The sequence below is a fragment of the Bos grunniens genome, chromosome 20 (genome assembly GCF_055505025.1).
Source record: "Bos grunniens cultivar Pamir isolate PY7600 chromosome 20, Bosgru_T2T1.0, whole genome shotgun sequence".
Lineage (NCBI taxonomy): Eukaryota > Metazoa > Chordata > Mammalia > Artiodactyla > Bovidae > Bos > Bos grunniens.
The window spans coordinates 73,627,509-73,639,711 of record NC_141184.1 but is presented as its reverse complement, the minus strand read 5'-3'; the positions used below and the strand labels follow the sequence as shown (position 1 = coordinate 73,639,711).

The following is a 12,203-nucleotide window of genomic DNA, read 5'->3' as shown; positions in this document are numbered from 1 at the left end:
GCAAAGGGGGGGCCTCGGTAGTGCGAAGGGGAGGGGCTGAGGCGCTCCGGTCGACCGCGCCTCCCTGGCTTCTGGTGGGTTTGGGCACCCGACAGGTGCCGGGCAAGTTGGGCGCTCAAGTTTCGCTGCGTCTAGGCCCGCAGGAGGTTCAGAGGCCCCTGGGCCGCGGGGGTTGGGAGGCGGCGGGCGCCGAAGACCGACACCTCCGGGGCCGCGCGGGCCTGAGCAGCGAATGGGATCGGGGGGGAGGCCCGGCTCAGCGAGCGCGGCCGGGTCTGGAGTGGCCGCGGGTGGGAGGGCGCCGAGACCTCCGCACCCCTCAGCCCAGCCCCCAGGCCCTGCGCGCACGCACGCACGCACGCCCTCCCGGTCAATGGGGGGTCCTGGAAGCCCCTCGGGCCCCCGGGCCCGGCCAGGCGCTTGCTGGTCTGGTGTTGGCGGTGTTCGGGGGGTGGGGGGGGGGGGGCGGGCCGGCGTCAGCAGGCTGGAGTCCGGTCGCGGGTCGTGCGGCTCAAGTACAGCATGCCCCGCGACGAGAGGTGCGGCCCGTTGGCCCGACCTGCAGGGCAGAGCGAAAGGGAGGCGAAGCGCAAGGCTCTTAGGGCGCCCCGAGCCAACCGCCACCGTCTCAGGCCGTATCAGCCTGAAGGCGCCGGATCTCGTCTGATCTCGGAAGCTAAGCAGGGTCGGGCCTGGTTAGGATCTTGGATGGGAGACCACCTGGGAATCCCGGGTGCTCGAGGCTTTTTGCCTAGCAGAAGAGGTCCTTTAGCCCCCGCCGCGCGTCCCGATTCTTGGATCCCCCCCGCAGCCCCAGCCCCTCCCGGGCCGCGGGGAGCGGGTGGCCGGGGCCCCGACTCCCGCTGCAGACCTGGGTTGCCTCCGCGCGGCCCGCGAGCCCCTCCGCATTCGCATTCGGCTTCCAGGACACCCGACGACCGGCAGTCCCGTCTCCACCTGGGGCTCCTTTGGCTTGCCTCAGGCAATCCCGGGGCTTGCACCGACTCCAGCCAGAGCCCCGGCCCCCGCCCCACCCCCTGCCTCGAGGCGATCGCGCATGCGCATGTGCGCGCGCACGCACAGATAGATGTGCCCAAACGGGGCATCTATCTTGTTCACTTATACCGTGGGTGGATCTATGCCTGGGAGTCGGACTGCTGGACCATAGGCTACTTCCACTTTTAGTTCCTTCGGGAACCTCCATATTCTTTTCCATACCGGCTCTACCCACGCCCATTCCTACTCACCGTGGAGGAGAGTTCCCTTTGCTCCACATCTTCTCCAGCATCGGTTATTGACAGACATCGCAGTGAGGCCCAGTCGGACTCATGTGAAGTGGTCCCTCCTTGGAGTTTGGAGTTGAGCCTCTCCAATCATTAGTGACGTGGAGCAAGATGACCTTTTGGAAATGCAGATGCAATGCTGTCACCTCCCTGCTCCAACGGCTCTCGTATTTTCCCAGCATATTGAAGATACGACCACTTCCCTTCAGGCTTGCTCCTCACGTTCTTCTCTGATGTCTTTTGCCTGGAATGCCCTCTGCACTCTTTGGCTTCCATCCCATAGGGCATTTTTCGTTTCTTGAATGTCCTAAGTTTCCCTGGTCACATAGCCTTCCAAGATGCTATTTTCCCGGCCTGAAATTCTTCCTGCATCTCAACCCTGGTTTACCTAGGTTCAACCTATGGACCTCAACGAAATGGTGCCTCTGGAAAGCCTTCCCTGACACCCAGGTTTTGTGGTGAGGGAAGAGGCCCCTCTATAGGTTCTCAAAGGATCTGCCTGTGATGTATCATTAGAGTCGTCTCAGTGAAAGCAGGAACTCTGTGTCTTCTTCTCTCCGCCTTCTATTCCCTGAAACTTCTTACATGCCTCCTAGCTCATCGTAGGTGCTCAGTATTTACTTAGTGTGTGAAAGACAGAAAAGCTCTTGGAAGCCTCAAGGGGTCACTTGGCTCGGCACTTTTGATCTCTTTGTATATTTGGCGATTCAATTCTTTCCTTTCCTGGGTTGATGGGTACACTATATTCGAGGCACAATCTAAGGCATGAAGACATATCCATACATAGAGGGTCTTGCTTTCAAGGAACTCGTACAGCAGATTTCTACAAGTTAGGGCTTTTCAAATGCTCTAGAAGCATGTGAACGTTCAGTAGGCTCCATTTTCATTTCAAAGAAAGATCGTTTGACTTCCATAGCAAAGGTGGAGACCTTCCAACGTTGAGTCCAATACTTATACCTTGACCATTTCAGGCAAGTCTTGTGGTTCCTTCTGGAGGTGTGTGGCTCTTGCAGAAATGTGAAGATCTTCCATCGTCCTCAGACTTTGGTGTCATTTGCAATCATCCAGAAAGCTTCCAGGTCTAGGTTCCAGACCACCAGCACACACAGTCAGTAGCCAACGGAGTGGATTCCAGGAATACGCATTGTTCACCGGCATTACCGTTGATATTGTTGCTGCACACTCAATGCAGTGGGCAGGGCCTGGATTGTCCACTGGGTCTCATGTGGAATGGAAAGAAGGGCTCCCCCCCTCCCCCCCCCCACACACACACCACCCACCCCCACTGTTGACAGCCTTGTGACGAGAAACGGTCCCCGAAACAAGAATCAGACAAACCAGAGAAGCCCAGATGATAGTCCTTGAGATGAAGGAACTAAGCAGCTGGTTGCGATGGCACCAAGGGGAAAGGTTGCTCTTTGTGTCTGCCCCTCTACTCCTTTCTTCCTGGACGCCTTAGGGTTTTGTCATGGAGATTTGAAATAAAGTGCACAAAAGTCATATGTGTTGAATCAAGATTTTGCATTTAACCATCTCTCCAAAAGGAAGAGAGCTTCACCTGCACATGTTTCTTTCAAAACCGTCAATTGCTTTTCAATTCTGGGGTTTCTCTCTTGCCTTGTTCAGTTAGCCTTAACAGTAAAAATCCACGAAAACTACATAAAGATTCAAAGATACCAACAAAGGACAGCTTCTGTTTTTGAAATCATCTTTCCATTTAGTAGAACACGAGCTCTATTCTTTGTATTTTGCCTAGGGAATTAGCAATGTCCTGGTTCAGATGGCAAGGCATCCGCGCGCAGGAGACTGGGGTTTGATCCCTGGGTCGGGAAGATCCCGCCGGAGAAGGAAATGGCAACCCACTCCCAGTATCCTCGCCTGGGAAATGCCACGGACAGAGGAGCCTGATGGGCCGCAGTCCATGGGTTGTATTAAAGTTGGGCTCAACCCAGCAACTACGAACACAAGTATTTCCAAAGACCACACTCAAGTGTGTGTGTGTGTGTGTGTGTGTGTGTGTGTGTGTGTGTGTGTGTATTTCCTCTTGCCGTCTTGGAGTCTGTCTGGGAATCTTCATGTATTTCTGCCTCTGTATCTCCTGACAGCCAGCCGCCGGCCCGTTCGTCTGGCCCCGGCCTCTCCCAGGCGCTCTGGCTCTGGCTGAGGAGCTTGCGCAGGCCAGCTGTCTCCCTTGGCGTGGGTGCGTGCGAGTGTCTGTGTGTCTGTCTGTGTGCCTGCCTGTGGCTCGTCTGCTCTCTCAGGAAGGTCGAGGGCTTGGCGTGGGGGCAAAGGGGGGGCCTCGGTAGTGCGAAGGGGAGGGGCTGAGGCGCTCCGGTCGACCGCGCCTCCCTGGCTTCTGGTGGGTTTGGGCACCGGACAGGTGCCGGGCAAGTTGGGCGCTCAAGTTTCGCTGCGTCTAGGCCCGCAGGAGGTTCAGAGGCCCCTGGGCCGCGGGGGTTGGGAGGCGGCGGGTGCCGAAGACCGACACCTCCGGGGCCGCGCGGGCCTGAGCAGCGAATGGGATCGGGGGGGAGGCCCGGCTCAGCGAGCGCGGCCGGGTCTGGAGTGGCCGCGGGTGGGAGGGCGCCGAGACCTCCGCACCCCTCAGCCCAGCCCCCAGGCCCTGCGCGCACGCACGCACGCCCTCCCGGTCAATGGGGGGTCCTGGAAGCCCCTCGGGCCCCCGGGCCCGGCCAGGCGCTTGCTGGTCTGGTGTTGGCGGTGTTCGGGGGGTGGGGGGGGGGGGGCGGGCCGGCGTCAGCAGGCTGGAGTCCGGTCGCGGGTCGTGCGGCTCAAGTACAGCATGCCCCGCGACGAGAGGTGCGGCCCGTTGGCCCGACCTGCAGGGCAGAGCGAAAGGGAGGCGAAGCGCAAGGCTCTTAGGGCGCCCCGAGCCAACCGCCACCGTCTCAGGCCGTATCAGCCTGAAGGCGCCGGATCTCGTCTGATCTCGGAAGCTAAGCAGGGTCGGGCCTGGTTAGTATCTTGGATGGGAGACCACCTGGGAATCCCGGGTGCTCGAGGCTTTTTGCCTACCAGAAGAGGTCCTTTAGCCCCGGCCGCGCGTCCCGATTCTTGGATCCCCCCCGCAGCCCCAGCCCCTCCCGGACCGCGGGGAGCGGGTGGCCGGGGCCCCGACTCCGGCTGCAGACCTGGGTTGCCTCCGCGCGGCCCGCGAGCCCCTCCGCATTCGCATTCGGCTTCCAGGACACCCGACGACCGGCAGTCCCGTCTCCACCTGGGGCTCCTTTGGCTTGCCTCAGGCAATCCCGGGGCTTGCACCGACTCCAGCCAGAGCCCCGGCCCCCGCCCCACCCCCTGCCTCGAGGCGATCGCGCATGCGCATGTGCGCGCGCACGCACAGATAGATGTGCCCAAACGGGGCATCTATCTTGTTCACTTATACCGTGGGTGGATCTATGCCTGGGAGTCGGACTGCTGGACCATAGGCTACTTCCACTTTTAGTTCCTTCGGGAACCTCCATATTCTTTTCCATACCGGCTCTACCCACGCCCATTCCTACTCACCGTGGAGGAGAGTTCCCTTTGCTCCACATCTTCTCCAGCATCGGTTATTGACAGACATCGCAGTGAGGCCCAGCCGGACTCATGTGAAGTGGTCCCTCCTTGGAGTTTGGAGTTGAGCCTCTCCAATCATTAGTGACGTGGAGCAAGATGACCTTTTGGAAATGCAGATGCAATGCTGTCACCTCCCTGCTCCAACGGCTCTCGTATTTTCCCAGCATATTGAAGATACGACCACTTCCCTTCAGGCTTGCTCCTCACGTTCTTCTCTGATGTCTTTTGCCTGGAATGCCCTCTGCACTCTTTGGCTTCCATCCCATAGGGCATTTTTCGTTTCTTGAATGTCCTAAGTTTCCCTGGTCACATAGCCTTCCAAGATGCTATTTTCCCGGCCTGAAATTCTTCCTGCATCTCAACCCTGGTTTACCTAGGTTCAACCTATGGACCTCAACGAAATGGTGCCTCTGGAAAGCCTTCCCTGACACCCAGGTTTTGTGGTGAGGGAAGAGGCCCCTCTATAGGTTCTCAAAGGATCTGCCTGTGATGTATCATTAGAGTCGTCTCAGTGAAAGCAGGAACTCTGTGTCTTCTTCTCTCCGCCTTCTATTCCCTGAAACTTCTTACATGCCTCCTAGCTCATCGTAGGTGCTCAGTATTTACTTAGTGTGTGAAAGACAGAAAAGCTCTTGGAAGCCTCAAGGGGTCACTTGGCTCGGCACTTTTGATCTCTTTGTATATTTGGCGATTCAATTCTTTCCTTTCCTGGGTTGATGGGTACACTATATTCGAGGCACAATCTAAGGCATGAAGACATATCCATACATAGAGGGTCTTGCTTTCAAGGAACTCGTACAGCAGATTTCTACAAGTTAGGGCTTTTCAAATGCTCTAGAAGCATGTGAACGTTCAGTAGGCTCCATTTTCATTTCAAAGAAAGATCGTTTGACTTCCATAGCAAAGGTGGAGACCTTCCAACGTTGAGTCCAATACTTATACCTTGACCATTTCAGGCAAGTCTTGTGGTTCCTTCTGGAGGTGTGTGGCTCTTGCAGAAATGTGAAGATCTTCCATCGTCCTCAGACTCTGGTGTCATTTGCAATCATCCAGAAAGCTTCCAGGTCTAGGTTCCAGACCACCAGCACACACAGTCAGTAGCCAACGGAGTGGATTCCAGGAATACGCATTGTTCACCGGCATTACCGTTGATATTGTTGCTGCACACTCAATGCAGTGGGCAGGGCCTGGATTGTCCACTGGGTCTCATGTGGAATGGAAAGAAGGGCTCCCCCCCTCCCCCCCACACACACACACACCACCCACCCCCACTGTTGACAGCCTTGTGACGAGAAACGGTCCCCGAAACAAGAATCAGACAAACCAGAGAAGCCCAGATGATAGTCCTTGAGATGAAGGAACTAAGCAGCTGGTTGCGATGGCACCAAGGGGAAAGGTTGCTCTTTGTGTCTGCCCCTCTACTCCTTTCTTCCTGGACGCCTTAGGGTTTTGTCATGGAGATTTGAAATAAAGTGCACAAAAGTCATATGTGTTGAATCAAGATTTTGCATTTAACCATCTCTCAAAAAGGAAGAGAGCTTCGCCTGCACATGTTTCTTTCAAAACCGTCAATTGCTTTTCAATTCTGGGGTTTCTCTCTTGCCTTGTTCAGTTAGCCTTAACAGTAAAAATCCACGAAAACTACATAAAGATTCAAAGATACCAACAAAGGACAGCTTCTGTTTTTGAAATCATCTTTCCATTTAGTAGAACACGAGCTCTATTCTTTGTATTTTGCCTAGGGAATTAGCAATGTCCTGGTTCAGATGGCAAGGCATCCGCGCGCAGGAGACTGGGGTTTGATCCCTGGGTCGGGAAGATCCCGCCGGAGAAGGAAATGGCAACCCACTCCCAGTATCCTCGCCTGGGAAATGCCACGGACAGAGGAGCCTGATGGGCCGCAGTCCATGGGTTGTATTAAAGTTGGGCTCAACCCAGCAACTACGAACACAAGTATTTCCAAAGACCACACTCAAGTGTGTGTGTGTGTGTGTGTGTGTGTGTGTGTGTGTGTGTGTATCTCCTCTTGCCGTCTTGGAGTCTGTCTGGGAATCTTCATGTATTTCTGCCTCTGTATCTCCTGACAGCCAGCCGCCGGCCCGTTCGTCTGGCCCCGGCCTCTCCCAGGCGCTCTGGCTCTGGCTGAGGAGCTTGCGCAGGCCAGCTGTCTCCCTTGGCGTGGGTGCGTGCGAGTGTCTGTGTGTCTGTCTGTGTGCCTGCCTGTGGCTCGTCTGCTCTCTCAGGAAGGTCGAGGGCTTGGCGTGGGGGCAAAGGGGGGGCCTCGGTAGTGCGAAGGGGAGGGGCTGAGGCGCTCCGGTCGACCGCGCCTCCCTGGCTTCTGGTGGGTTTGGGCACCGGACAGGTGCCGGGCAAGTTGGGCGCTCAAGTTTCGCTGCGTCTAGGCCCGCAGGAGGTTCAGAGGCCCCTGGGCCGCGGGGGTTGGGAGGCGGCGGGCGCCGAAGACCGACACCTCCGGGGCCGCGCGGGCCTGAGCAGCGAATGGGATCGGGGGGAGGCCCGGCTCAGCGAGCGCGGCCGGGTCTGCAGTGGCCGCGGGTGGGAGGGCGCCGAGACATCCGCACCCCTCAGCCCAGCCCCCAGGCCCTGCGCGCACGCACGCACGCACGCCCTCCCGGTCAATGGGGGGTCCTGGAAGCCCCTCGGGCCCCCGGGCCCGGCCAGGCGCTTGCTGGTCTGGTGTTGGCGGTGTTCGGGGGGTGGGGGGGGGGGGGCGGGCCGGCGTCAGCAGGCTGGAGTCCGGTCGCGGGTCGTGCGGCTCAAGTACAGCATGCCCCGCGACGAGAGGTGCGGCCCGTTGGCCCGACCTGCAGGGCAGAGCGAAAGGGAGGCGAAGCGCAAGGCTCTTAGGGCGCCCCGAGCCAACCGCCACCGTCTCAGGCCGTATCAGCCTGAAGGCGCCGGATCTCGTCTGATCTCGGAAGCTAAGCAGGGTCGGGCCTGGTTAGTATCTTGGATGGGAGACCACCTGGGAATCCCGGGTGCTCGAGGCTTTTTGCCTACCAGAAGAGGTCCTTTAGCCCCCGCCGCGCGTCCCGATTCTTGGATCCCCCCCGCAGCCCCAGCCCCTCCCGGGCCGGGGGGAGCGGGTGGCTGGGGCCCCGACTCCCGCTGCAGACCTGGGTTGCCTCCGCGCGGCCCGCGAGCCCCTCCGCATTCGCATTCGGCTTCCAGGACACCCGACGACCGGCAGTCCCGTCTCCACCTGGGGCTCCTTTGGCTTGCCTCAGGCAATCCCGGGGCTTGCACCGACTCCAGCCAGAGCCCCGGCCCCCGCCCCACCCCCTGCCTCGAGGCGATCGCGCATGCGCATGTGCGCGCGCACGCACAGATAGATGTGCCCAAACGGGGCATCTATCTTGTTCACTTATACCGTGGGTGGATCTATGCCTGGGAGTCGGACTGCTGGACCGTAGGCTACTTCCACTTTTAGTTCCTTCGGGAACCTCCATATTCTTTTCCATACCGGCTCTACCCACGCCCATTCCTACTCACCGTGGAGGAGAGTTCCCTTTGCTCCACATCTTCTCCAGCATCGGTTATTGACAGACATCGCAGTGAGGCCCAGTCGGACTCATGTGAAGTGGTCCCTCCTTGGAGTTTGGAGTTGAGCCTCTCCAATCATTAGTGACGTGGAGCAAGATGACCTTTTGGAAATGCAGATGCAATGCTGTCACCTCCCTGCTCCAACGGCTCTCGTATTTTCCCAGCATATTGAAGATACGACCACTTCCCTTCAGGCTTGCTCCTCACGTTCTTCTCTGATGTCTTTTGCCTGGAATGCCCTCTGCACTCTTTGGCTTCCATCCCATAGGGCATTTTTCGTTTCTTGAATGTCCTAAGTTTCCCTGGTCACATAGCCTTCCAAGATGCTATTTTCCCTGCCTGAAATTCTTCCTGCATCTCAACCCTGGTTTACCTAGGTTCAACCTATGGACCTCAACGAAATGGTGCCTCTGGAAAGCCTTCCCTGACACCCAGGTTTTGTGGTGAGGGAAGAGGCCCCTCTATAGGTTCTCAAAGGATCTGCCTGTGATGTATCATTAGAGTCGTCTCAGTGAAAGCAGGAACTCTGTGTCTTCTTCTCTCCGCCTTCTATTCCCTGAAACTTCTTACATGCCTCCTAGCTCATCGTAGGTGCTCAGTATTTACTTAGTGTGTGAAAGACAGAAAAGCTCTTGGAAGCCTCAAGGGGTCACTTGGCTCGGCACTTTTGATCTCTTTGTATATTTGGCGATTCAATTCTTTCCTTTCCTGGGTTGATGGGTACACTATATTCGAGGCACAATCTAAGGCATGAAGACATATCCATACATAGAGGGTCTTGCTTTCAAGGAACTCGTACAGCAGATTTCTACAAGTTAGGGCTTTTCAAATGCTCTAGAAGCATGTGAACGTTCAGTAGGCTCCATTTTCATTTCAAAGAAAGATCGTTTGACTTCCATAGCAAAGGTGGAGACCTTCCAACGTTGAGTCCAATACTTATACCTTGACCATTTCAGGCAAGTCTTGTGGTTCCTTCTGGAGGTGTGTGGCTCTTGCAGAAATGTGAAGATCTTCCATCGTCCTCAGACTTTGGTGTCATTTGCAATCATCCAGAAAGCTTCCAGGTCTAGGTTCCAGACCACCAGCACACACAGTCAGTAGCCAACGGAGTGGATTCCAGGAATACGCATTGTTCACCGGCATTACCGTTGATATTGTTGCTGCACACTCAATGCAGTGGGCAGGGCCTGGATTGTCCACTGGGTCTCATGTGGAATGGAAAGAAGGGCTCCCCCCCTCCCCCCCCCCACACACACACCACCCACCCCCACTGTTGACAGCCTTGTGACGAGAAACGGTCCCCGAAACAAGAATCAGACAAACCAGAGAAGCCCAGATGATAGTCCTTGAGATGAAGGAACTAAGCAGCTGGTTGCGATGGCACCAAGGGGAAAGGTTGCTCTTTGTGTCTGCCCCTCTACTCCTTTCTTCCTGGACGCCTTAGGGTTTTGTCATGGAGATTTGAAATAAAGTGCACAAAAGTCATATGTGTTGAATCAAGATTTTGCATTTAACCATCTCTCAAAAAGGAAGAGAGCTTCGCCTGCACATGTTTCTTTCAAAACCGTCAATTGCTTTTCAATTCTGGGGTTTCTCTCTTGCCTTGTTCAGTTAGCCTTAACAGTAAAAATCCACGAAAACTACATAAAGATTCAAAGATACCAACAAAGGACAGCTTCTGTTTTTGAAATCATCTTTCCATTTAGTAGAACACGAGCTCTATTCTTTGTATTTTGCCTAGGGAATTAGCAATGTCCTGGTTCAGATGGCAAGGCATCCGCGCGCAGGAGACTGGGGTTTGATCCCTGGGTCGGGAAGATCCCGCCGGAGAAGGAAATGGCAACCCACTCCCAGTATCCTCGCCTGGGAAATGCCACGGACAGAGGAGCCTGATGGGCCGCAGTCCATGGGTTGTATTAAAGTTGGGCTCAACCCAGCAACTACGAACACAAGTATTTCCAAAGACCACACTCAAGTGTGTGTGTGTGTGTGTGTGTGTGTGTGTGTGTGTGTGTGTATCTCCTCTTGCCGTCTTGGAGTCTGTCTGGGAATCTTCATGTATTTCTGCCTCTGTATCTCCTGACAGCCAGCCGCCGGCCCGTTCGTCTGGCCCCGGCCTCTCCCAGGCGCTCTGGCTCTGGCTGAGGAGCTTGCGCAGGCCAGCTGTCTCCCTTGGCGTGGGTGCGTGCGAGTGTCTGTGTGTCTGTCTGTGTGCCTGCCTGTGGCTCGTCTGCTCTCTCAGGAAGGTCGAGGGCTTGGCGTGGGGGCAAAGGGGGGGCCTCGGTAGTGCGAAGGGGAGGGGCTGAGGCGCTCCGGTCGACCGCGCCTCCCTGGCTTCTGGTGGGTTTGGGCACCGGACAGGTGCCGGGCAAGTTGGGCGCTCAAGTTTCGCTGCGTCTAGGCCCGCAGGAGGTTCAGAGGCCCCTGGGCCGCGGGGGTTGGGAGGCGGCGGGCGCCGAAGACCGACACCTCCGGGGCCGCGCGGGCCTGAGCAGCGAATGGGATCGGGGGGAGGCCCGGCTCAGCGAGCGCGGCCGGGTCTGCAGTGGCCGCGGGTGGGAGGGCGCCGAGACCTCCGCACCCCTCAGCCCAGCCCCCAGGCCCTGCGCGCACGCACGCACGCACGCCCTCCCGGTCAATGGGGGGTCCTGGAAGCCCCTCGGGCCCCCGGGCCCGGCCAGGCGCTTGCTGGTCTGGTGTTGGCGGTGTTCGGGGGGTGGGGGGGGGGGGGGCGGGCCGGCGTCAGCAGGCTGGAGTCCGGTCGCGGGTCGTGCGGCTCAAGTACAGCATGCCCCGCGACGAGAGGTGCGGCCCGTTGGCCCGACCTGCAGGGCAGAGCGAAAGGGAGGCGAAGCGCAAGGCTCTTAGGGCGCCCCGAGCCAACCGCCACCGTCTCAGGCCGTATCAGCCTGAAGGCGCCGGATCTCGTCTGATCTCGGAAGCTAAGCAGGGTCGGGCCTGGTTAGTATCTTGGATGGGAGACCACCTGGGAATCCCGGGTGCTCGAGGCTTTTTGCCTACCAGAAGAGGTCCTTTAGCCCCCGCCGCGCGTCCCGATTCTTGGATCCCCCCCGCAGCCCCAGCCCCTCCCGGGCCGCGGGGAGCGGGTGGCTGGGGCCCCGACTCCCGCTGCAGACCTGGGTTGCCTCCGCGCGGCCCGCGAGCCCCTCCGCATTCGCATTCGGCTTCCAGGACACCCGACGACCGGCAGTCCCGTCTCCACCTGGGGCTCCTTTGGCTTGCCTCAGGCAATCCCGGGGCTTGCACCGACTCCAGCCAGAGCCCCGGCCCCCGCCCCACCCCCTGCCTCGAGGCGATCGCGCATGCGCATGTGCGCGCGCACGCACAGATAGATGTGCCCAAACGGGGCATCTATCTTGTTCACTTATACCGTGGGTGGATCTATGCCTGGGAGTCGGACTGCTGGACCGTAGGCTACTTCCACTTTTAGTTCCTTCGGGAACCTCCATATTCTTTTCCATACCGGCTCTACCCACGCCCATTCCTACTCACCGTGGAGGAGAGTTCCCTTTGCTCCACATCTTCTCCAGCATCGGTTATTGACAGACATCGCAGTGAGGCCCAGTCGGACTCATGTGAAGTGGTCCCTCCTTGGAGTTTGGAGTTGAGCCTCTCCAATCATTAGTGACGTGGAGCAAGATGACCTTTTGGAAATGCAGATGCAATGCTGTCACCTCCCTGCTCCAACGGCTCTCGTATTTTCCCAGCATATTGAAGATACGACCACTTCCCTTCAGGCTTGCTCCTCACGTTCTT

General features: G+C 57.7%; 3 pseudogenes; all 3 read left to right on the top strand.

Moving 5' to 3' along the window:
• Nucleotides 1–4,189: 4,189 nt before the first annotated feature.
• Nucleotides 4,190–4,309, top strand: LOC147350827 (5S ribosomal RNA; annotated as a pseudogene).
• A 3,444-nt stretch (nucleotides 4,310–7,753) lies between these two features.
• On the top strand, nucleotides 7,754–7,873 carry LOC147350826 (5S ribosomal RNA; annotated as a pseudogene).
• A 3,444-nt stretch (nucleotides 7,874–11,317) lies between these two features.
• LOC147350825 (5S ribosomal RNA) lies at nucleotides 11,318–11,437 on the top strand (annotated as a pseudogene).
• Nucleotides 11,438–12,203: the final 766 nt, after the last annotated feature.